General features: G+C 48.1%; 1 protein-coding gene and 1 long non-coding RNA gene across 3 annotated transcripts in view; one reads left to right on the top strand and one right to left on the bottom strand.

Moving 5' to 3' along the window:
- Positions 1–238: 238 nt before the first annotated feature.
- Positions 239–6,551, bottom strand: LOC132417200 (uncharacterized). Its single transcript, XR_009517771.1, has 2 exons — positions 6,296–6,551; positions 239–717 (listed from the first exon to the last, which is right to left on the bottom strand). It is a non-coding gene; the product is annotated as an uncharacterized lncRNA (long non-coding RNA).
- A 392-nt stretch (positions 6,552–6,943) lies between these two features.
- The window catches only part of ZDHHC7 (zinc finger DHHC-type palmitoyltransferase 7), a 31,691-nt gene continuing 14,221 nt past the window's right edge, over positions 6,944–24,413 (top strand). The window contains exons 1-2 of one of the 2 annotated variants that reach the window (XM_060000860.1): positions 6,944–7,081; positions 23,109–23,194. The gene's annotated coding sequence lies outside the window, so the exon portion shown is untranslated. Of the gene's footprint in view, positions 7,082–18,463; positions 18,508–23,108; positions 23,195–24,413 lie in introns of those variants that run through there. The other variant, XM_060000861.1, reaches the window with a different exon arrangement.

The following is a 24,413-nucleotide window of genomic DNA, read 5'->3' as shown; positions in this document are numbered from 1 at the left end:
CAGTGAGTGAACCCAGGACCAGGCATGGGCTCTTGCAGCCTTGTTCTGACTCTGGATATACCAACTAGTCAAGAAAATTGGAAAATGTGAGTTTATTCAGGGTCGGATTCCATTTGGGGGAAATGTCATTTCTCCTCAAGAGATTCATATGGACCTTATCTCTCCATACCACATAAAAGATATTCTGTACTTGCCAGCAAGTTGGAGAGAGGCAGATGATATGGCCATTTTATTTAAAAAAAAAAAGGGGGTGGGTAGTGAGTTCTACAAACCACAGACCAGTGAACTTGACATTGGGCCTGGGAAGCATTCAGGCCAGATAACTCATGAAAAACATCTGTGACCCCTCAGAAGAGGAAGCACTGACGTCAAAGACCAAGTCATGCTGGCTTAAGCATGAGATTTCAAGCTATGAAATCTACAGACTCGTAATTCAAGGAAATATGATAGAGGTAGTGTATTTGCACCTGGAAGGTATATTTACCAAAATTCTTTCAGTAATAAGTGACAGAAATCCCGGCAAACTGGTTTTTCAAAAACTGAAAAGTTCTGGGGTTGGCCCAGCAGGATCCAGGGGCCAAGTGATGTCATCAGAACTTGGTCTCTCTCCCCTTCTTGACTGCTTCCCTCTGAGCTGGGCTTCATTCTCAGATCAGGTTCTTTTTATAGAGTGGTCTTCAGCAGCAACAGGCTTATGTTCTCTCAACTCAGCAGCCCCTGTGGAAAAAAAGAATTTTCTCCTTCGGTATTTCCAGCAAACGTCTCAGGATTTGGTCTGAAAGGAGGAGCAGCGCTCATATGCTCATGCCCTTAAACCAATCGCTGAGGCCAGGTGTTGGAGATTGGCCCCACCTAACTACTAGGTGGAGAGGAAGGGAAGGGTGGGTGCCCATGGGAAACTGAGGTGCTCTTGCCAGAAGAAGAGGGGTGGGTTTGGGTCAGGCAACGGAAAGCAACAGGGGCTTCCCTGGTGGCGCAGTGGTTAAGAATCCACCTGCCAACGCAGGGGACAGGGGTTCGAGCCCTGGTCCGGGAAGATCCCACGTGCGGCGGAGCAACTAAGCCCGTGTGCCACAACTACTGAGCCTGTGTGCCACAATTACTGAAGCCCGCGTACCTAGAGCCCGTGCTCTGCAACAAGAGAAGCCACCGCAATGAGAAGCCTGCGCACCGCAACGAAGAGTCGTCCCCACTCGCCGCAACTAGAGAAAGCCCGCGCACAGGAAAGAAGACCCAGCGCAGCCAAAAATAAATAAATAAATAAATTTATTTTAAAAAAAAAGGGAAAGTAGCAGATACCCGGAACCAAGCATTTGCTAAGATATCTTGTGATATTGTATAATGAGCATGAAGAAAAGGTGGGAGAAATAGTATATTCATTTGATGGGTGAATCAATATTCAAAATACTTTGATTAGAGGATGAATCCAAAAAAGAACTATACAGGATAAAGCAGGCAATGTGGCTTCTCCACTTTATCAGTTTAATTAGTCTCTGAGCTCCACGACAGGTAGGAACTTTGGTTTTGCTCACCCCCGTGTCTGCAGCACTTAACATGGTTCCGAGAGTAGGCGATTAAATATGTGTTGAATGAACCAACACAGGTTTAAGATAAGGATCTGGGGGGTGGAGGTGGAGGAAAAGAAGAGGACTGAGTTGTTGGAGCCAGAGCACAAGTGGGCAGGGACTTGCTTCCAGGCAACTTGGTGGATCAGGTCCTGGTAGGAGGAGCTGGGGATCACATCCCAGGTGAGCCCTCAGGACTTGGTATAGAGCTGCTATGTATAGCGCATGGCCTCTGGCTCCTTAGAGAGTGAGAATGTTATGGTATAAAGAGCAGGATCTTCAGAGCTGGACAGAAAGAGGTCTGCACGCTAGCTGGGCTCTGCTTCTTTGGGGCGATCACTTAACTGAGCCTGTTTTCTCAGCTGCACAAAGAGATCGTACCAGTTTCACAGACATGAGGATGAAGAGAGTCTATGAGGCAGCGAGGCTCCTCTCCTAGCTGTATGACCTTCAGCACACTCCTTAAACTCATTGGGCCTGTTTCTTCGTCTGAAAAAGGGGCCAACCATGGCATGTTCATTCATTCATTCAATGCATATTTATTGAGTCGCTGCATTTTGACAGCGAACGAGACCAACAAAATCCCTGCCTTTCACGAGGCTTGCATTGCAGTGAGGGATAAACGATGGCATAACTAAGTGACAGAGGATGTTAGCTGACTTGTGACCAGGAACAAAGCAGGGAGGGGGAAGTGAACTGTTGCAGGAATGGGAGAGAGGGAGAATTTTTCAATAGGCTGCCGGGGAGGAAGATGTGCTCCGAGTCAAGTCCTGAAGGGCCTGAGAGAGCCAGCTTGGGACATCCAGGGGACACAGAGCCCCAAGCACAGGCCTGCTGCCGCAGCAGGCTTTACCCACAGCTGGAGGTGAGGTGGCCCAGTGAAAAGGAATTCAGGAACATATCATACCACTTTGGGTTTCTGGACTTCCTGGGCCTTGTTCAACACCACGGGTTGTGGAGTTTCAACCTTCCGGCTTCCTGATGCGTTCAACATCACGATCTCAGTGGAAAAAGTAAGAAACCACCCAAACTCCCTTCTGAAGAAATTTCTGATTTTCCATTGTACAACCAACCGTTGAAAGTCTCTCTCTCTTTCTCCCACTGTTTACTTAAAGTACAGCATACAAATCATAAATGTACGTGGCCGAATTTTTGCCAAGTGAACACTCATACAACCAGCACCCAGGTCAAGAAATAGAATATAACTGGCACCCTAGCATCCCCACCTCAGTGGTCATCACTGCCCTGCCCTGTCTTCCTCCACCAAAGATCAGTTTTGCTCAACTTTGAGCTTCTTATTAATAAAATTATACAGTATGTACTCTTTCATGTCTTGCTTCTCTTATTCAACATCCTGTGTGAGATTTATTTGTATTGTTGTAGGTAGTGTGTACTTTCATTCCGTACCGTATTTCACTGTATACGTATACCACGATTCATTCATTCTACCCCCAAACTACAAACAACCTAAACATCTGTGAACAACACTGTACTGTGTATTGTGGGAACATTCTAGCACAAGTCTTTTGGTCCACCTTCAGCAGGTACTCCTAACAGCTGCCCTGGGCGGTTTAATCATCACATCCCTACCCCCAGCAGTGAGGTGTATGGAAGTCCCAGTTTTTCTACATGTTTGCCAGCACTTGTTTTTTCACGTTAGCCGTTCTAGTGGGTGTGTAAATACGATTTCATTGTGGTTTAAGTTTGCATTTCCCTGATGACTAATGAAAATGAGCATTTTTTCATGTTTTGGATATTCTTTTGTGAAGTACCTGTGTTTTGCCAATTGTTCTATTGGGTTGTCTCATTTAATTTTTATGTATTTAAAAATGGATACATGGTTTACAAGCTTAACAAGTTACAGACCTATTCCTTGTATATTTTTCCAGGGATATTCTGTGTACGTAAACATATATATCCCCCAAATCTTCTTTTTCACACAAATACAGTTTTACACAATGGACTTAATATACCTCAAAGGCCACTGCACACCACAGCATTCCATTTGTATGTATAACACACTTTATTTAATATACTGATGGCATACAGGGCGATGCAGTTTTTTGCTTCTACAAACATCCTACTGTAAACACTGAAGTGCAAACATCTTTGTGTACATGGGTGAGTCTGCCTGTAGGATAAATTCCTGAGCGGGACTGCTGGGTCACAGGGTGCGTACACTTAGATTTCTGTGATTCACATTTGCTATCTTGCTCTGCAAAGAGCTGAATAAATTGACAATGGCATCAATTTGGGCTGCCTTGGCAACAGAGGATCACCAAACTTTCATCTTTGCCAACCCACTAGGTGAAAAATGCGGTCTCTTGGTACTCTAAATTTGCATTCGTTCCTTTTACTTTGAATGAGGCAGAGGATCTTTCCACATGGTTGAACAGAGGCTCCACTTTAAAAGAACTATTTCCTGGGATGAGTGGTTAGCTGGAAACTAGCTCCTGATGGCTAAACGGAACTAATCCTGAAGATGGGATGTTTCCCATCCTTGCAAGGGCGTCCAATGTCAGGTTTTTGGTTCTATGGGCCTTATGAAATCAAGGTGAGGCAAAACACTGTGTTGAACCACAGTCTCAGAACAGGAAGAAACCTTAGAAATCAAGTCTGAGATCATATTTTAGAGATTAAAAAAAAAAAAAAAGCTGAGGTTTGGAGAGGGGAAATGACTTGCAGAAGACCACATATCAAGTCTGTTGAGAAAGAGATGAAAGTCCTTGAAAGAGTTGAATTGTTTTTGTCAACTGCTGTCATCCCTGTTAAATATTTTAATGAATGATTTTACTGTGCTATCTCCTTTAGCAACAATGCAATTTTAAAGTCACAATAAACAAGCCTATACAAGTGTGGGGACAGAGGAGAATTATGAGTCTTTTTGTGAAAGACTTTGAAATGGGTCAAAAAAGATTATTGGGTGCCTTCAATGGACAGCTAGGTGTTGTCATGCACACCCTTGGGTTATGTGGTTCTATGGATTTTTTTCTTTGCTTTAAGCCATTTATAACTCTATAGGTTTTGGAGAATCGAAAGCAATCCAAGTGATTCTGTTACCAAGGCTGTTGCCCCAGAATCATATCCCTGACCCTCCCTCGAATGGAAACCAATTATTCTTATCTAAGTTTCAGGAGGAAGATGCAAACAGAAAAAAAATAAGAACTGGTTAGAACCAACCAGGCCCAAGATGGCCGAAGATTTGACTTCCAGTAGACCTTGAGCCTCATTATACTCTGTAATATATTAGCATATGTTAAATGACACACCCACCAGGGCCAGGAAGTTGACGACTGCCATGACAACAACCAGAAAAGCCCACATAAGGACTGAAAAGGAGAGTTGCAACGGTTCAAGGTCCAAACCACACCCCTGTTCTCCAGTAAGTCAGGAATATTCCTCCCACTCCTTCCAATTCCCTCCTTTTAACCTCGACCTGCCAATATATTCGGTGGCTCCCCCTGAATTGGGTGGAGAAGTCGATTTGCGAACTAGATGCCCCCTTCCCATTCTTTGGCCACTAAATACAGCTGGTACTGTTCCAGTCTCAGCACTGGTTTCATCGTTGTCTGTGCGAATCTGATCGGAAAAAGACAAGAGGTCTCGGCTGGGGCTAGGACCCCGGCGCAGGTCCAGCTGACCAACTTGGTAACAATTTTTGTCCACCGACATCAGACATACAAATGAATCTCGTCTGGTAGAAGTTCAATTGACTTCCCCATTGTAGAAGAAGCCAGAAGCAGCTACTAAGCAAATTCACTGCAGCCTTCCTCACTGCACACATGTGCCTGCCTTTCGGACTCATCTCTGAACCACATGTATCACCTTACCTACTTCCTCAAGAATCAGTGAGTTAAATTAAATCTCTGACATGTGTTTATATTTGTATGACAGTCATGATTTAAGCTTTTCTTTTTTTTTTTTTAAAAGATACTCTTTTGGCGGGAGGGATAAATTAGGAGGTTGGGATTAACATACACACTACTATATATAAAATAGATAACCAACAAGGACCTACTGTATAGCACAAGAAACTATACTCAATATTTTGTAATAACCTATAAGGGCAAAGAATCTGAAAAAGAATAGATACATATGTATATCTATGTATAACTGAAATCACTGTGCTGTACACCTGAAACTAACACGATATTGTAAATCAACTATACTTCAATTAAAAAAAAAGATACTCTTAATTTGCTCATAGCAAGTATATCTTAAGCATAGCAGGCACTTGTAGTCTTGATGTTCTCCAAAGACAGTCATCCTTTCTTTCAGCCTATGCAAAAAGAATTGACCACGGATTGGAGGCCTACCCCACTTTTCTTCCACGTGGGAATAAACAGACCAGGAGATAGGAGGCTCAATGAGGGTTGACTGAATGCATAGCCCCATTGTGAGTGCAGAGGTACAGTAACAAAATTTTAAGCTTTCAAAGTTCAAATTTTGATGATTAATGCACCCCTTACTTCCAAAAGCTTGGCTGGATAAGCGTTTCTGGGAGTAAGAACGGTAAATTGTAAAAAGGTGGCTTGCAGGCAGCGGAGTCTGATAGATCCCGCAGCTGCAATGACTGTTTCTAATCAATCTTACAAGTTAGTGGGTACTTAAAGAGTTTAATAACAAACACTGAGCGCCTACTTCCCAGCCCTGCGGAAATTGTCCCAAATATTGTAGGAAATACCACTCCCACCCCCCCCCCCCCCCAAAAAACCCAACCACGTTTCCACCTTCAAAAACCTTAGGACTTAGCATCTGGAAGGAATCGCTGGGATGCCATGGTTTCCAGGTCGCTCAGAGGGGAACCAGAGGCTCAGCGAATCAGGAATCGCGCATCCAATGGCGCTTCCCCTACTCCCCACGTGCTTTCTGGCTCCGTCGTTCCCACTCGCGCTTCTCCATTAACCCGTGTTCCGTCCTCGCACGCCGTACAGGTCACACCTAACGCTGGCTCAGGAGGGCCACCACGGGCTCAGTAAACCCGGGCAAGAACTCCTCCCCGAGTCAAAAAGCCTAGCCGCGCGGCTTGGACCTTGCGGTAGCACGTAGCCCTCATCCTTTCTCTTCCGGACCTCAGTTTGAATGGGTCCCTTTATTTTAGCGAGGGGACCTTGCGACTAAGAGTCGCCTTTCTCTGGGAAATGTCAGTCTTTAAGGTCCTCTGTCCCAAAGGGATCCCGGCCGCCGAGTCCCAGCAAACCACCTCAAACACCCTTCTCCGCTGCCGGGAGCGGGGCGACCGGAACTGCGCAAACGCGGCGCCGCTGACCACGCGAGGTTCACTTCCGGGGGTCGTGCCGCCAAGCTCTCCAGGTTGGGCTCTGTCTCTCGAGTCCGCTCGGAGGCCGCCTCCCTCCGACCGGCCCGGCAGGACCGAGCCGAGCCGCGGGGCCCCCTCCGGCCCGGCCATGAGTGCGGCCGCATGATGCGTCCCTGCCTCGGCCGCTGCAGTCGCCGCCGCCGCCGCCGCAGGCCGGGAGGAGCCGCAGCGCCGGGCGACCCCGCCCGGGCCTCGGGTGAGTGCGGTGGGCCGGGGCGGGCTGCTCGCGCCCGGGTCTCCCGGCCACTCCAGGCCCCCGTCCGCCAGCCCCGAGCCCCCTGCTCCCTTTCCTCCACCCCACCCCGCACCTGCGACCTTCCCGAGTTCCTCGGGGCACCTCTGTGCCAGCGCTTGACTCCTCTTCCAGGTGTCTCCTTGCCACTCCTTAGTGCACCTTTCGGGGTAGGGCCCGAATTGCAGCCCCAGCTTTCTGCCTGACCTTGGGTGCGACACTCAGGGCTCCGAGCCGCGGTTTTCTCCTTTAATAACTAATAACGGGGTTGTCGTTGGAGTTAGAAGAGTGGCAGTAAATCCTGTGTAAGCTGTAAGGAGTAGTTTATAGGCATGCGTTACAGTGGGCTTCCTCTCACGTCACCCATGGCTTCTCGAATGAATGCTCCAGTTCTTCCCTCCCTTGTAAGTTTTAATTTTCCTTTTTTATTCTTTGCCCACCTTCTTCCTTATCTTCCCTTCCCCTGCCAATGATCTTTGGGGGATTGCCTGCCAGGGCACCTGGGACAGTCAGGTCAGCCTTCAGGGCAATGTTTGCATCTTTTCTTGCTGTCGCCAAGGCTCATCTCTCCTGAGGCGTCATTGCTGCTGAAACTAAGTCTCTTTTCGCTGTCGGATGGACACACTTTATTGGCTTATGGGTAACCAGTTTTTTTTGGGGGGGGGGGTTAAGAACTGTTGACGTAGCTGCTTTGTAGCTTCTTTTACTGACCAGGTGGTGTAAAGGGCTGTCCAAGCAATGCTACAGTGTTTAATGTTTGCAGTCTGCTTAGTGTTTGTACTTAATGTACATAGATTTATCCGTTTTCCTACTGCTGTCTCAAATGGTCTAGAAATCTGGGCCAATGTATATTTCTTCTTAGACTCTTCACCTTAAAGATGATGAATTTAATCTGTTGATACTTTCACAAATTTTATTTGCTTAAAGTCACCTTTTTAAAAGTCAGATTTAATCTTTTTGATTCTGTCTTAACAAGGTTTACTTATCTGAAGTCGCCTTTTTAGAAAGTCACCTTGGGGACTTCTCTGGTCGCTCAGTGGTTAAGAATCCGCCTGCCAATGCAGGGGACACGGGTTCGAGCCCTGGTCTGGGAAGATCCCACATGCCACGGGGCAGCTAAGCCAGTGGGCCACAACTACTGAGCCTGCGCTCCAGAGCCCGCAAGCCACACCTACCGAGCCTGCGAGCCACAGCTACTGAAGCCCACACGCCTAGAGCCCATGCTCCGCAACAAGAGAAGTCACTGCAGTGAGAAGTCCGCGCCCCTCAACGAAGTGTAGCCCCTACTCGCTGCAACTAGAGAAAGCCCGCGCCGTAAATTTGCTTCTTAGGAAGTCAGAATACTTTTTTTTTTAATATTTATTTATTTTGGCTGTGCTGGGTCTTAGTTACGGCATGCGGGATCTTCGTTGCAGCATGCAAACTTAGTTGCGGCATGCGAACTCTTAGTTGCGGCATGTGGGATCTAGTTCCCTGACCAGGGATCAAACCCAAGCCCCTTGCATTGGGGGCGTGGAACCTTAGCCATTGGACCACCAGGGAAGCCCCAGAGTACTTGATTAAAGAGAACGGCTCTTGGGATATTTGAAAAACGGAATGGAATAGACGTCTTAAATTGCACCTCTTGGAGATTCTGGTAAATAGAAGCGTCGAGTGACTGACATTATTTGGGTTGTATGCTTTCAGGAGCGAGGCTGGTAGGTGGGCTTTTCAGTTGTGAGGTGGAGGAGCATGAGACTATTTGATAGTAATTTCCTAAATAATTCATAAATCAACAACTGGAATTCTTTCTCTTTTTTTTTTTTTTTTTTTTGCGGTACGTGGGCCTCTCACTGTTGTGGCCTCTCCCGTTGCGGAGCACAGGCTCCGGACGCGCAGGCTCAGCGGCCATGGCTCACGGGCCCAGCCGCTCCGCGGCATGTGGGATCTTCCCGGACCGGGGCACGAACCCGTGTCCCCTGCATCGGCAGGCGGACTCTCAACCGCTGCGCCACCAGGGAAGCCCAACAACTGGAACTCTTTATGCACACATCTCACGTCAAAGCAAAGTGGGTAGAGATGTATACATCAAACAAAAAAAAGTTTTCTTTTGTTATTTTTTATTATTTTTTTTTACCAATGACTCAGAGCCTGCCTCGATTACAAGGAGTGAATTAGGAATTTTCAGCCTTGCTAATCAATGCACTATGAAAGCAGAAGTCCTCTTCTAGAAAGGACAAATATTAGCATGAATAGAATGACCCTCTCAGCGACAGAGAGAAAGTACTGAAAGGAACTTCGTATAAGAACAGTCTTGAGCCAGTCAAAAGTCTGGACATGCTTTTACATTCTTTCTGAAACTTACCTGCAAGGCTGGGACCCTTTGGTGACATAAATCACATAATCTTTGTTAATGTGAGGAAATGGAATGAGCAGTAAGTTCACATGTGAAGTTAATGCTTGGGATGAATTGAGAAGTAGTTTTCCTGATGATTCCCTGCTCCAATTGGATTCCCTGCTCCAATCCGTGGTGAGCAACTCTACAAGATAGTTTTCTTAAAGCAGCTTTTTGGGGTATGTTTCTTTAAAGTAATGTTTTAATTACAGAGGTAATACATGCTTGTTTTGTTAAAAAAAAAAAGAAGTTCGAACACTAGAGCAGAGCATAAAGTATAGAATCTAAACACTCACTCTTGCTCCCTTTTGTCCCCAAAGCCAGTTTCCAGGGTCAGGTTAGCAACTTGTGTGTGACCCTTCAGCTGAAGCACCTGAGAAGAGTTTGGGCCACCTGCAGAGTTGGTCAGCTACAAAGTTGAGAGGGAACAGTCCACACAAGACCACCGTCACTTCTGACACCAGTTGCAAGTCTGGGGGTTCCCCAAGGCTCCCTCAGGTTCGATTACTAGCTAGCAGGCCTCACGGAACTCACTGAAAGCTGTTGTGCTCAGAGTTATGGCTTATTAAAGTCAGCCGAGTGAAGCGGCTCTCAGGACAGGATCTGGGGCTGTACCAAACACGGAGCTTCCATTGTCCTCTCCCCAAGGAGCTGGAACGTGGTGCGTAACTGGTGTTGACACGAGACACTGTGCGCCGGGTATTGCCAACCAGGGATGCTCACCTGAGCCTTGGTGTTTGCAGTCTTTATTGGGCTTCTGTGACATGGGCATAAATGATTGATTGATTGACCGCCCACAAGGTTGATCTCAGTTTCCAGGTCAACTGATACTGCGTGACCCAGAGCCCCACCCTGAATCATGTTGGTCTTTCTGGTGTGGCCAGTCCCCACCCTAAATCAGATGATCAGCCAATGATAAAGCCCAGACCTTCATTTGAGCGGGGTTAAATTCTTTATTACACAGCATCCTTCCTTCATTCATGGTGCCTTCCTTAAAAATATACTTTTTAAAAAGAGATGCAGACTCACAGCTATAGAACAAACCAGTGGTTACCAGTGGGGAGAGGGAAGGGGAGGGGCAAGATGGGGTGGGGGATTAAGAGGTACAAACCATCGTTAATAAATACGCTCCAAGGATATATTGTAAAACTCAGGGAATACAGCCAATTTTTAAATTTTTTTATTTATTTGCTTTGTTGCACCGGGTCTCAGTTGTGGCAGGCGGGCTCCTTAGTTGCAGCTCATTGGCTCTTTAGTTGCAGCATGTGGGCTCCTCAGTTGTGGCAGGCGGGCTCCTTAGTTGTGGCTCCAGGGCTCCTTAGTTGCAGCATAAATGGAATATAACCTTTAAAAATTGTGAATGTCATACACCTGAAACTTATATATTGTAAATCAACTATACCTCACTTAAAATTATGTATATATGTGTATCTATATTATATATATACACACACACTTTTTTTGCTTTACCATTGACAGAGGACTCTCCCTTATAGATCATAGAGCAGAGGCTGCTGGGAGAGTTCTCTCAACTTTGACTCCATTCCAGCTGAGATATCTCTGAATGCCCATCAGTCTTTTTCTTCCCCTTGCCTCTGAGGAGGAGAAAACGCCTCCTTTCCAGTTTAACATGTGTCTGTACTTTGGTCTGCCTGTTAGGGGACGGCATTTAGTCACTTACTCTCACTTGCCTCTGATTTTTTTTCTCTTTCACTCACTTTTTTGCCTCTATCTACAGACGTATTCTTGTTTTGCTTACTAGTTCATTCTATTCTTGAAAAACCTCTAGTAGAATTTTAATAATTGTCTAATAAATCCAGACTCTTCATGGGGCCAAGATAATGCCTTACATTGGTACAGCACCTCACAGTTTTGAAAACACTTACCCTGCAGTGGTTTGTACATAGTGGGTGCGTGGTAAATAGGCAGAGAGCGAGAGTCTTCTAATTGGAGGAAACAGCGGGAGCAGAAGCACAGAGGTGTGAACAGGCCCAGCAGGGGAAGCAGGATGAACGCTGCGTGGAAGAGCCTGGAAGGGCAGGGGAGCCAGATTCAGTGGCGCCTTGAATGCCATGGTCCCAAGGTTTGGCGCCTCTGTTGGTTAGTGTTCTACAGAGGTACAGCCAGAAGTGAGGGTGCCTAAGCTTGGGTTGTGAGAAAAGTGGGAAGGGAACGGTCAGAGCTGTAAGCAGGAAGCGTGGGCAGCACGTAGGAATGAGGGAAGAAGAGGCCTTGTGTCCAGAGGTTAAAAGGTGCTTAGTAGTGCTTCCCTGGTGGCGCAGTGGTTGAGAATCTGCCTGCTAATGCAGGGGACACGGGTTCGAGCCCTGGTCTGGGAGGACCCCACATGCCGCAGAGCAACTGGGCCCGTGAGCCACAACTACTGAGCCTGCGCGTCTGGAGCCTGTGCTCCGCAACAGGAGAGGCCACGACAGTGAGAGGCCCGCGCACTGCGATGAAGAGTGGCCCCCGCTTGCCGCAACTGGAGAAAGCGCTCGCACTGAAACGAAGACCCAACACAGCCAAAAATAAAAATAAATAAATTAAAAGAAGGCTCAACATTAAAAAAAAAAAAAGTGCTGAGTAAATACTGGCTGTGTGAGGAGTGTTATCAGTAAATGGAAGGAGAGGCCAGCTCTGTGTTAAGCTGGTGGTTTGGGTCATTCTGGGACAGGGCGCAGTGCGTTTGCAGACCTAGTAATAAGCAGGGGCAGGCAGGATAGAGAAGCTTCCAGTTTCTCTTGAGACAGGCTCTTACAGTATTTCTGGTCGGGACGTTTTGAATTCTTAGCGGTCTGTATTTCCCAGATTCAGTGTCCACGTTACGGAACATGTTTTCTGAAACCAAGTGCTCAGGGAGATGCTGTGTTTTCATGGAAGAGCATGGGCTTTGGAGTCGGAACAGCCCCGACTCCACACTTTGCTGGCCGTGAGCTTGGGCAGGGTACTGCAGCTCGAAGGCGCAATTTCCTCATCCCTTAGCGAGCACCTCGTTTTTAGGGTAGCGGCAGGGTTCACCGTCGTGATGTATACAAAGGTCCTGACCCATGGCAGATGTTCAGTAACTGGCCTATCCTTTCACATTCCAGTATCTTACATTGTCGTTAACTTGCATCTGAGAGCTAGGTTCACTGTGAGCGGGTCAGATGGGCCTTGTGTTGCAGGTTTGGGCAAGTCTGATGTTACAAAAGTTCATTTCTTATTAAACAAAGAAACCCCATTTAGGAAGATAAGGAAAGAGGCGGGGATTCACCAGCTTGGTTCAGGCTCAGCTTTTCCCTGGGACGGGACACTTGAAGCGTTTGGGGACTCTGGGGTTCTTTTTGTCTCTGGCTTTGGAATTCTTGAGGGTTTAGTTACCATGTTGGGATTAAAAATAGCTCCTCCATTTGACTTTCCGGCTGTGGCTCTGGTACGGGGATAAAGGTGGAAGCTTTGGCATCTGTGTACACGTGCCTTTGAGGCTGCCTCGTGCAGCCTGTGTGCTCCCAGTGACACACCCAGAAAAAGCCCTGCCAGCGTGGGTCTCTCTCCTTCCTCCCCTTCTCCCTCTCCCCCCTTAACCCGTCCACGTTTCTCCCCCTTCAGCTCCCCGGACCGTCTGACCCCATCCCATCCCACCCCACCCCAGGCCTCCCACTTTGACCCTCTTTCTTACTCCTTTCCGGTTCCTTTGGGGTTTGTTTTTGCTTTTCCTTCTCTCACTGAACAAGGGTTTGTGGAGTTCGGGGTGTGCTGGGGATATTACGAGAACATTCTGTTGCGGTGATGACAGAGGAACGAGACAGCCCGGGTGGGAGGGGAGGTAAGAGGTGCGGTCCACAGGCTCCGGGCCAGGTAGGGCTGTGTAGCCACAGGGTGGCCTTTGGGTTTTATTCTAACCACAGAGGCAGCAATTGGCTGGTTTTAATAGGTAAGGGAGTGGCAGGACCCGACTTACATCTGTAAAAGCTGGGCCTGGGTGCTGATCGGGGAGTGGGTTATGGGCGCACAGAGGCAGTGAGTGTGGAAACGGAGCGCTGGTTTGTGCTGCCCGGGCGGGGCAGCCTTGATCTGGGTCGGTGTTGGAGGTCCAGCCCACAGGACCTGCTGACGGGTTAGGTGTGGGGAGGTTGGGAAAAGAGTGGAATGAAGGGTGTGTCCTGGCTTTTGACCTTGGTACCATTTATGGAGACGAGAAGGTAGGCTCAGGAGGTTTTGGTGGGTGGAGGGGTTTCTGCTTTGACCCTGCCGTGGAGTTGCTGAGTGACGGACTGGAGACGCCCAGTAACGCACTACGCTTGGCAGCTTCCCAGGGGCATCTTTTCTGACTACATGGGCCTGAGATCCTGGGAGATTATTCAGAGAGCATGTAGCTAAAGAGGACAACCCAGGACCCAGCCCAGGCACCGCCACAGTTCCACGTCTGTGGAGGAGAAGGACCTGGCAGGAGGCTGAAGAGTGGCTGCTGGGATGGGGAAAAGCCCAGTGTCGTCCCCTCCCCACCCCCGTGAGGTTGGCTTTCCTCTCCCAGAGCCTTGGCTCCTTGTGTGTTTCTCAGTTTGCCCTGTTTTGTTTTAGTTTGAAAGACCTTTCTGGAAAGGTTACATAAGTTTACTGTTCACAGTGTGGACAGTGTGCCAGCGCATTATTGAGACCTGGCTTTTGTTCACTTAATATTCCATTGGTTTTTTCCCTTAAAGGTTAATATTCTGTTCTTCAGATTCAGTAACTTGAGAAGAAGATACTGGTTCGTATGGCATACATTACTGGTCTGGTTTGAAAGCACAAACTAAACCTTTCATGACTGCAGATTGATGGAAAGAACATACAAGAACATAACTGCAGTGGCACTGAATGCACTGGAGCCAAGGCACTGGGGTAGGCTGTCTGAATGCTCCATTCTTTTTTTTTTTTTGGCGGTACGCGGGCCCCTCACTGTTGTGGCCTCTCCCTTTGCGGAGCACAGGCTCCGGACGCGCAAGCTCAGCGGCCACGGCTCACGGGCCCAGCCGCTCTGCGGCACGTGGGATCTTCCCAGACCGGGGCACAAACCCGTGTCCCCTGCATCGGCAGGCGGACTCTCAGCCACTGCGCCACCAGGGAAGCCCAAGAAACTTTTTTTTTTTTAATTAAAAAAAAATTTTTTTTCTCCTCTGAGTTCTTAAAATTGCACCTCGCAGGCTTATTTTTTGGTCATACTTATGTATCTTACATCATACTAAGTTGAGAGAATATCAAGAAATTGAAAGAATGAAATTTAGACTAAATGATGGAAAATGTACCATTGAAGAGGATAAATCACACACGCACGCACGCACGCACACACACACCCACCCCTGCCGCGACCTGACTCCCTTGCACATCCTCCAGGCCTCAGGACCTCCAGTCCCTCGCAGTTTCCTGTCACCTGGCTTCGCAGGCTGCTCCCCTTCGTCCTGCCCTCCATGGCGAACCCCCAACCCCCTGCAGGGCTTTGGGTCCAGGCTGCGCTTGTGGATGAAAGGCCTGGCTGTTGTGGCGTTTATTGGGAACCGGGGTTCCAGCGCTGTCTGGCCCACGGTGCTGAGTTTCAGCTCTCTCTTGCCACCTCCCCTACCTGCCTTCCTTTTTCCAGTCTCAGTCGCCGTCCTCAGCTTTTCTCCACTTCCAGCGCCCACAGCCCACCTCCTGCCGCTCAGAACGGCGTGTGGGGTGGGATCTGCTTTAGCTCTGCGTCGTCCATCTTCTCCGTACCCTCTCCCCCACCCTCCCCCGCCTAGGGAAGAAGGGTCCCTCTGCTCTGTCAGCCCCTGCGTCTGCAGACTGGGACCCTTATTCTTTAAAAACAGAAAAAATGAGCCTATGTTTCTTTTGTAGTTGCAGGAAAAGCTCAAATAACCATAAAATGAGAAAGAAAAAAGCAACCATGCCAGGACCTCTTGGTTTATAGTTTCTTAATCTGATTGTTTAGTTGGCTTAACTAGGCATTTCGTCCTCAGTCTCTCTTCGTTACATCTCTTTGGGGCTGTCCTAGGCTTTTTAAAAGTGTGGCCTGTTCAAACCGAGAAGCAGCATGGTGGGACTTGTGTGGAGGTCCCAGACTAACTGGGGGTCCGGGGTGGCTCATCTGTAAAATAGGGAGACCAAGTCCTTCTTTAGGTTCATCATAGCTTTTCTTTTTTTTTTAAATTTACTTATTTTCTTTTATTTATTTTTATTTTTGGCTACGTTGGGTCTTCATTGCTTTCATTGCGCACAGGCTTAGTCGCTCCGCAGCATGTGGGATCTTCCTGGAGCAGGGCTCGAACCCATGTTCCCTGCATTGGCAGGCGGATTCTTAACCACTGCACCACCAGGGAAGCCCCTATGATTTCTTTCCTTCTACTAACTTTGGGTTTTGTTTGTTCTTTCTTCTCTAGTTGCTTTAGGTGTAAGTTTAAGTTGTTTGAGATTTTTCTTGTTTCCCGAGGTAAAACTGTATTGCTCTCACCTTCCCTCTTAGAACTGCTTTTGCTGTGTCCCACAGGTTCTGGATCATCTTGTTTTTGTTGTCATTTATCTCTAGGTATTTTTTGAATTCCTCTCTGATATCGTCAGTGATCCATTGGTTGTCTAGTAACATATTGTTTAGCCTTCGTGTATTTGTGTTTTTTATTCCCAGAATTGACCGACCTACCTTCCTTCCTTCCTTCCTTCCTTCCTTCCTTCCTCCCTTCCTCCCTTCCTCCCTTCCTCCCTTCCTCCCTCCCTCCCTCCCTCCCTTTCTTTCTTTCTCTTTCTTTTTCTTTCTTTCTCTCTCTGTTTCTTTCTCTCTCTGTTTCTCTCTCTCTTTCTTCCTTCCTCCCTTTCTTTCTTTCTTTCTTCCTTTCTTTCTTTTTATTGGGACTTCCCTGGTGGCGCAGCGGTTAAGAATCTGCCTGCCAATGCAGGGGACACAGGTTCAAGCCCTGGTCCGGGAAGATCCCACATGCCATGGAGCAGATAAGCCCGTGCACCACAACTACTGAGCCTGCACTCTAGAGCCCATGAGCCACAACTACTGGGCCCACGTGCCACAACTACTGAAGCCCACACACCTAGAGCCCGTGCTCCACAACAAAGAGAAGCCACTGCAGTGAGAAGCCCGTGCACTGCAATGAAGAGTAGCCCCCGCTCGCCGCAACTAGAGAAAGTCCAAGTGCAGCAACAAAGACCCGACACAGCCAAAAATAAACAAATATTTATTTATTTTTAAATATTTGATTATTTATTAGATTGCATCAGGTCCTTAGCTGTGGCATGTGGACTCTTAGTTGCAGCATGCATGTGGGATCTAGTTCCTGGACTAGGGATCGAACCTGGGTCTCCTGCTTTGGGAGCGCAGAGTCTTAACCACTGTGCCACCAGGGAGGTCCCCCGAATTGATTTCTAATCTCATAGCACTGTGGTCGGAAAGATGCTTGATATGATTTCAGTTTTCTTAAATTTACTGAGGCTTGATTTGTGGCCCAAGGTCTGATCTGTCCTGGAGAATGTTTCATGTGCACTTGAGAAGAAAGTGTATTTTGCTTCTTTTGTATGGAATGTTCTATAAATATCAATTAAGTCCATCTGGTTTCATGGTCATTTAAGGCCTGTGTTTCCTTATTGATTTTCTATCTGAATTATCTGTCCATTGATGTAAGTGGGGTGTTAAATTTCCCCACTATTATTGTGTTACTGTCGATTTCTCCTTTTATGGCTGTTAGCATTTGCCTTATATATCGAGATGCTCCTATGTTGGGTGCATATATATTTACAATTGTTATATCTTCTTGGACTGATCCCTTGTTCATTATGTAGTGTCCTTCTTTGTCTCTTGTAACAGTCTTTATTTTAAAGTCTATTTTGTCTGCTAAGAGTATTGCTACTCCAGCTTTCTTTTGATTTCCATTTGCATGGAATACGTTTTCCATCGCCTCACTTGCAGTCTGCACATGACTCTGAGTCTGAAGTGGGTCTTTTGTAGACAGCATATATACGGGTCTTGTTTTTGTATCCATTACGAATCCCATTAAATTTTAGGTAATTATATGTATGTTCTTATTGCCATTTTGTTCATTATCTTGGCACGAAAGCACCTCGCCTACCGTCTCATTGTGACTTCTCTTTTGTCTTTGAATGTAAAATATCTTTTTTGGTAGGTTTCAGTCTTTTTTGTCGATGATTGTTCAGCAGTTCGTTGTGATGTTGCTGTTTTCGTGAGAGGAGGTGAGCTCGATCCTTCTACTCCGCCATCTTTTCCAGAATCGAGGGGCTGCTGTTAGTTTGGACGCTTGCTGTCTGTTTCCTCAGCACCTGCTGGCTTTTATTCCCTTGATACGGGGTGTGCAGGTGCAGCCGCCCTTGTGCGCTACTGGGAGGGCGGGGGCAGCACTTGGCGACTGCTCGCAGGTCTCGTAGCGGTGGCCTGTGCCTGCCTCTGGAGCCCACGATGGCGGCAGCGACTCGCGCCAGCCCCCAGAGCTCCTGTAGGCAGTGTCCTGTTGCCTGGGAGCGCTCGTCAGGAAAGCAGCTCTTATGGTGGTCCCTCCCCTCTCCTCGTGCACCCCTCAGTACGGCGCCTTGGCTCTCTGACAGGCCCCGGCTTCTTCCGAGCACACCCTCAGTTGCCACGGTCCAGCCTCTTCAGCTGTCTCCGTGCATCCCGCCCCGGGCCTCTCCCTGGGTCTGACCTCCGAAGCCTGAGCTTCAGCACTGACGGATAAGCGTCTGAGGCTGGGGAGCGCAGGGTGGCGGCGCCGACCTTCCTTGCAGGCTGCTCTCTGTGCTGCCCTCCGCGGACTGGTTCCTGTGCTCTCCTGCTAGGCTCCGACGCTCGACGCTCGCCGCCTGTCCAGGCTGATCTCCACAGCTCCCTGCCTGGGGCGCAGGCCCCGTCTACATTCCTTTCTTTTTCTTTTTCCTTTTGTTCTACCAGGTTAGCTGGAGGTTTTCTTGCCCTTCGGGAAGTCTGAGGTCTTGTGCCTGCGCTCAGGAGCTGTTCTGTGGGAGCCGTCCACGTGCAGATGTGCTTTCCACGTTCCTGTGGGAGGAGGTGAGCGCCTCGTCCTACTCCTCCGCCATCTTGGTCCCGTCCTCTTGTTTTATTTATTTATTTTTTTTACTAATAAAGATATTTATTGGAACAGTATAAAATGAAAACAAGGTATCACATCAATTAAATACTTGGACAAAGCAATCATTTGTTACACAAATTAAAATTCGTTGCAGAAGCCACATTAATTCTATTTATTGGGAGCCAGTGAGGGTGAAGTCAGTTTACACAACAAATAGAATTCTGTCTTGTTGAGAGGTTCATCGTAGCTCTATTATTTTTTTAAATTAATTTATTTTTGGCTGCATTGGGTCTTCGTTGCTGCACACAGGCTTTCTCTAGTGGCAGAGAGCGGGGGCTGCTCTTTGTTGTGGTGCGCAGGCTTCTCACCGTGGTGGCTTCTCGTTGCGGAGCGCGGGTTCTAGAGTGCAGGCTCAGTAGTTGTGGCGCACGGGCGTAGTTGCTCCGCGGCATTTGGGATCTTCCCGGACCGGGGCTCGAACCTGTGTCTCCTGCACTGGCAGGCAGATTCCCAACCACTGCGCCACCAGGGAAGCCCCATTGTAGCTTTAAATGAGATAATACGTAAGAGGGGAAATTGAAAAATTGTTTTTTCCTTCCAGCTACGTATGTCCTTGACTTAACCACATTTAAACAAATTTGCTTCTTTAGTTTGCTCACCACCCAGTCTGCAAGCTTCTTGGCTCTTTACCGGAACTGCTGGGAGAAGGTCGCGGCCCCTTGGTGTGCTGTCTGCTCCAGCCAGCCTTCCTGCTCCCAGCCCCTGCTCGTCCCCTGCAGGCCCCGCTCCCCTGCTGGCCCTGCGTCTGTCAGCTCTGCTCTGGGGCATGGCAGCCGCCTCCCGGCTGCCCGTCTTCCTCCTTCCATCCTAATCTTAGTTTGTCACCAGTTATCTTTCTAAAACATTTGTCTGTTGACCGAAGTTCCAGTCTCCCTTTGCAGCAGAATGACGTACAGAATTTCAGGGCCCTGGCCTCCCCTTCCCTGCCTTCCCGCCCTCCCTCGCGCTGAGCCCAGGGCCCTGCAGCCGGCGGATTCCCCTTCCAGCCTCTGTGCCTCCCGCACTGTCCTCTCCTGTGCGATCTTGCCTGTCCTGTGGGCCCACTCCTGCTGTCGTCCTAACCGACACTTTTCTGGTTCCTCTGGACGGGATAAGCGATTGTCATCTCTCTCCGTCATCGCCCTCTGCCTGCCACTGGGGATAACACCGAGCACGTTGTTTACCAGGCTGGTCCCCGCCTCTCTCTCCCATGAGCCCTCGTGGGCTGAGGGCCTGTCCGAGGTTGAGCATCCTTGGGCCTCACATGGAGTCTGCAGCTTAGAGGCCCCGCCCCCACGTTTGAATTCAGCACATCTCACGGCCTGTGTTTGCCTCACACGCTGCTTCTGTGCCTGAAGCAGAGATGTGCTTATTCCTGTTTCTTATAGGTCAGCAGTGGGCGTATGAATAGTAAAACAGTGATGAGTTTAAGCAGTGTTTAACGTACACGTGAATACCAGACTCTAGGGTAGACATTTCCTTTTATTGCAACAGTGAAAATCATTGGATCTTCATTCTTTTTTGTAGCAACTGATCACCAAAGTATATTGATGTCTTTTGTTTACTTGTCTTCAGTTTGTTTATGAGAAATGCATCTTCTGTTTATAGACACGGGGAAAAAAGTGAGGGGAAGAGTTTAAGACACTTGCCCGAAGATACTGTTAAAAGTCAACTGTGACAGGGTCTGGCTCGGAAGGCAGCGTCTGTAGGGAGAGAACGGGTCCAGCAGCACTTAGAACCTGGCTGTTACCACACCCTTTTACACCTGCACGTGTACCTGTGCTGGTTATTCTTTTTCCTGTTCATTTTTTAACTGAGGCATAGTTAACGTACAGTGAAATGCACAATTTTAAGTGTATAATTTTATCAGCTCATTGAATTTGGTTTGACAGTGCGTGTGCCTGTGTCGCCTGGTGCCCTTTCCGTCAACTCAGAAAGTTACCTTGGACTCTCCGTCATTCCCTCTTGTGCTCCAACCCCGTTCTGATTTCTTTCAAAATAAATTAGCTTCGCCTGGTTCAGAGTGCCATGCAGATGGACTCCTACTGTACATACTGTGTTTTTCACTTGGCGTGGTTTTTTGAGATGTATCCACACGGTGGCCTGTATCCGTCCGCAGTCCCCCTTGTGTGAATATACTGTGGTTTGTTGATTCATCTCCTGGCGAGGGGTGTTTGGGTTGTTCTGGTTTGGTGACTTAATGAATGCAGCAGCTGTGAACAGTTCTGTACACGTTTTGTGTTCATATTCACCTTGAGGTAAACACCTAGAAGTGGAATTGCCGAGGCACAGGGAGGGTGTTGGTTTAACTCTGAGAAAGTACCAGGCCGCTTTCCGACGTGGTTGCCATTTTGGTTATTTTTAAAAATTTATAAAAGTAACGGGGTTTGGTCTCATTGTAGAGATTCTGCTGTAGACCTGAGGACTGCGATGGGCAGTCCTGGGTTTTGCAAAGCCGGTTTTCCTTTAAAACAGTGCTAACATAAGCTCATTTGAAGATACTCAAAATGAATGTGAATGCAAAGTTGAAAGTATCACTAGGCATAATGAGGCATTACTGGTTCCGCACGTTACCTGGCATTTAAAGCTGTTGGCTACTGCATAGGTATTTGAATAGAGTTACCATATATATATATATATATACATTCACCTCCGTTAGTTTAAGCAGCTTGTGGTTCACAGCCACATTTGTTACTGAGAAGTTCAGAGGGGACTCAGAGCCACAGATAGGCTAGGGAACCTTTGGTGTGCAGGGTGGCGGTGACGGGTGCGGGGAGGCTGTCCACGTCCTTGTGGAGGGAGGACGGGTCCTGAGGAGACTTGTAGGGTCGGGTGGGCAGGGGAGCCTGACAGCAGAGCCGGGCCCGGCGGAGGGGGCACTCCCGGTCAGGAAGCAGCGAGCAGCCTCCAGTTGCTGGGAGGAGACCAGGGGAGCTTACCCTGCCCACCCCTCGACCCCCGAGTCCCCTCACCCTCTTCCACGCCAGCCCCCTGGTGTCCTAGTCAGGGGTCTTGGTTTCAGAAAACAGACACCAACTGAGGGTTTGCTGAGAGAAAAATGTTATGTTGGAAGGATATCAGATGCAAAGAGAGTGGACAGGCTGCGAGGCACACGGGGCCGCCGGCCTGGGTGGCAGTGGAGCTGTGCAGAGGAAGGACGTCTTGTTCGGGGTGCCTTTGCCAGACCTGTTGTTTGGAAGATGGACCTCCTGGATTGGTCCTCTGATTTCATTTCATTTTCTCTCCTAAGGTCTTTGTCTTTGTCTTGTTTTTGTTTGTTTTTTGCTGATTTACTGTAGCTGATTTACAATGTTGTGTTAGTTTTAGGTGTACAGCAGACTGATTCAGTTTTATATATATGTATATCTAATCTTTTCCAGATTCTTTCCCAGTATAGGTTATCATAAGGTACCGAATACAGTTCCCTGTGCTATACAGGAGGTCCTTGTTGGTTAATCTATCTTCTGTATAGTGTGTATATGTTAATCCCAAACTCCAAGTTTATCCTTCCCCCCTTCCCCTTTGTTGTTTAGTTCTCCTTCCTGGGAAATTTCCCCATTCTCTCTTCCAGTCCTGTTTGTAAGATTAAAAAATTCTACCATCATGTTTTTATTTTCCAGTAACTAGGAAGTTCTCAGAATGTTCCCCTTTGTCTCACAAATGCAGCCTCTTAATTCCTCGTAAGTTTTCTTCTCTGTGCGTTATGCCTGCTCTAAATCCCGGTTTCTCTCTTTTCTCTCTGGGGCTCTTCCATGAGACCTGTTTGAGCTTTTCTCCAGAACATCTGTTGGCTCTTGGTTCACATTTAAGGATGAGATGTACCAGGAGCGTGTGCTTGGAGCGTCTGCGTCCATGGTCCTTTGTCCTCTGGTGGCCCTGGTCTTAGGGAAACCTGGCAGCAATCTGACCTCTTTGGGAGGGGGACACGCCGCCTCTTGGTGTCTTCCAGCCTCTTTTCTTGGGCCAGATGAGTGCTTCTAGGGAGGCTACGTCTGCTTGCCCACCCAGTGGGAGACGCTGCCAGGCTGGGACGCCCCTCACTCATTCCACCCGCTCCTTCCTGCACCGTGCCCCCTCCCCCGGGGCACCCTCCCCCAGCGGGGCCTGGTGCACCTCTCACCTCTTTCTCTCTCGTCTTTTCTGTAATTCCTCTGCTGTGGCTGGTGAACGGTGAACACTTGCTGCCTGCTGAAATGCAGGTTGACCAGATTTGGTCTGGATTATCCCTGGGGCTCTTTCTCAGGGATTTTGGCTTAGAGATTTGTATTTAAGACCAGGGCTAAAGTAACAAGAGTGTAAAATGGACAGGTTTAAAATAAATTACTTAATTTTCAGGATTGTCAAGCAGTTTACTAGTAACGAAAACCTAGAGGACTCATGATTTCATAGTTAAAGATGGTTCTGAGCAACGGAACTTCAGGTGTGAAGCGTCACATCGGTTACATGTGCTCCCAAAGTTGATCATATGCACTGAGAAATAGTATATGCGCCTTGGTCATAAAATAAGTAACTTTTCTAATCAGATTTTATTATCTTTCAGATCCTACCACATAGGACAGTATGCACCTTAAGATCCTGAAGAAAAGACACAAAACGTTCAAGTAATGTCTAAAAATAATTTGTGAGGTAAGTGATTGCTTATTTAGGTCTCTAATCACTGTTTCCTCTCTAACAGCTGACACTAACTTGCACACCTTTGAAAAGGCAAATACGGGCAGTTCAGATGGTTAATGGTGACAAGTAGATCTTTTTTTTCACGTATTGTCTTTGGGTTTGCTTACCACCTACGCTAAAAGGAGAGTGTGTCCCTGGAGGAAGATTCCATGAAGAGAATTGATCAGTTACTAGCAGGTATTACAAGATGAGGGGAGTTCTCAAATGTAAACCACTGGAAGGGTTTTGCTCGAGTGGTTGTCCCTTCAATAATGGGGGTCTGCAATGTTGCTCTTAGCGTTCTGGGAAACGGGGCTTGATTTAACACGACGATAAACAGCTCAGGTTCGGAGTGTAGACAGTATCCCATTAAACTGGACATTAAAGTAGGAAAACCGTCGGTCAGTGCACAGTGCTTTCAGGTCTTTTTCAGACGTGATCACGCAGAGTATTCAGTCACCAGTGACGGGTATCAGCACAGAGTGAGGCTGTGCCCTCGCCCTGGCTTCGCATCGCCAGTTGCCGTGCCATTTGCTCTTGTGTTCCCAGCATTTTTAGATTAGTTGAGTGTAAAGGAATTGTTTCTTCATTTCCTCCCCTCCCTTCCTGTTGCATTAATGAAGTGTAAGTGCTGTGACTCAGCGGAAGGCGCCTGCTCTTGATGACAGATAACCGGATGTGTTCAGCCTAACCTCGCCGTGTTCACCGATTGCTTTCTTGCAAATGAAGTGACTTTTGGGCATCAGATTGTTCTCCCTTTGCCTTCTAGTGGATTTTACAAATTCAGCTCTGAAGCACACGGGCGTGATGCCTCAGTGTCCTAACGTGCTTCTGGGAATGTCCCTTCCCGCCCACTGGGGTTGGTATGTGTGCAGTCACCCTTCCTCACAAATACAGCTGCCATCTGCCCCTCTGGGGGAGGCCTGCGGCTGCTGTCACCAGTGCCTCAGCCGGGAAGGTTCATCGGGACTGGGTCAGGCGTCCAGAAGACTCAGGTCCTGATTTCTAGGCAGAACTCGGGCTGCACGAGTGTGCTCTGACAAAAAGCTGGCCTGTCTCTGGACACGTGGCCCCTGCGACTGCTTGCTGCCCAGCAGGCGGGCACCCATTGCTCCTAGAAAGCGTCTTACCTGAGGAGTAGCCATAGAGCAGAGGGATTCTGGTCAGGGGAGTTTTTCAGCTAAGGCTTTGA

This window comes from Delphinus delphis, chromosome 20 (genome assembly GCF_949987515.2).
Source record: "Delphinus delphis chromosome 20, mDelDel1.2, whole genome shotgun sequence".
NCBI lineage: Eukaryota > Metazoa > Chordata > Mammalia > Artiodactyla > Delphinidae > Delphinus > Delphinus delphis.
This window is presented reverse-complemented; position numbering and strand designations above follow the sequence as displayed.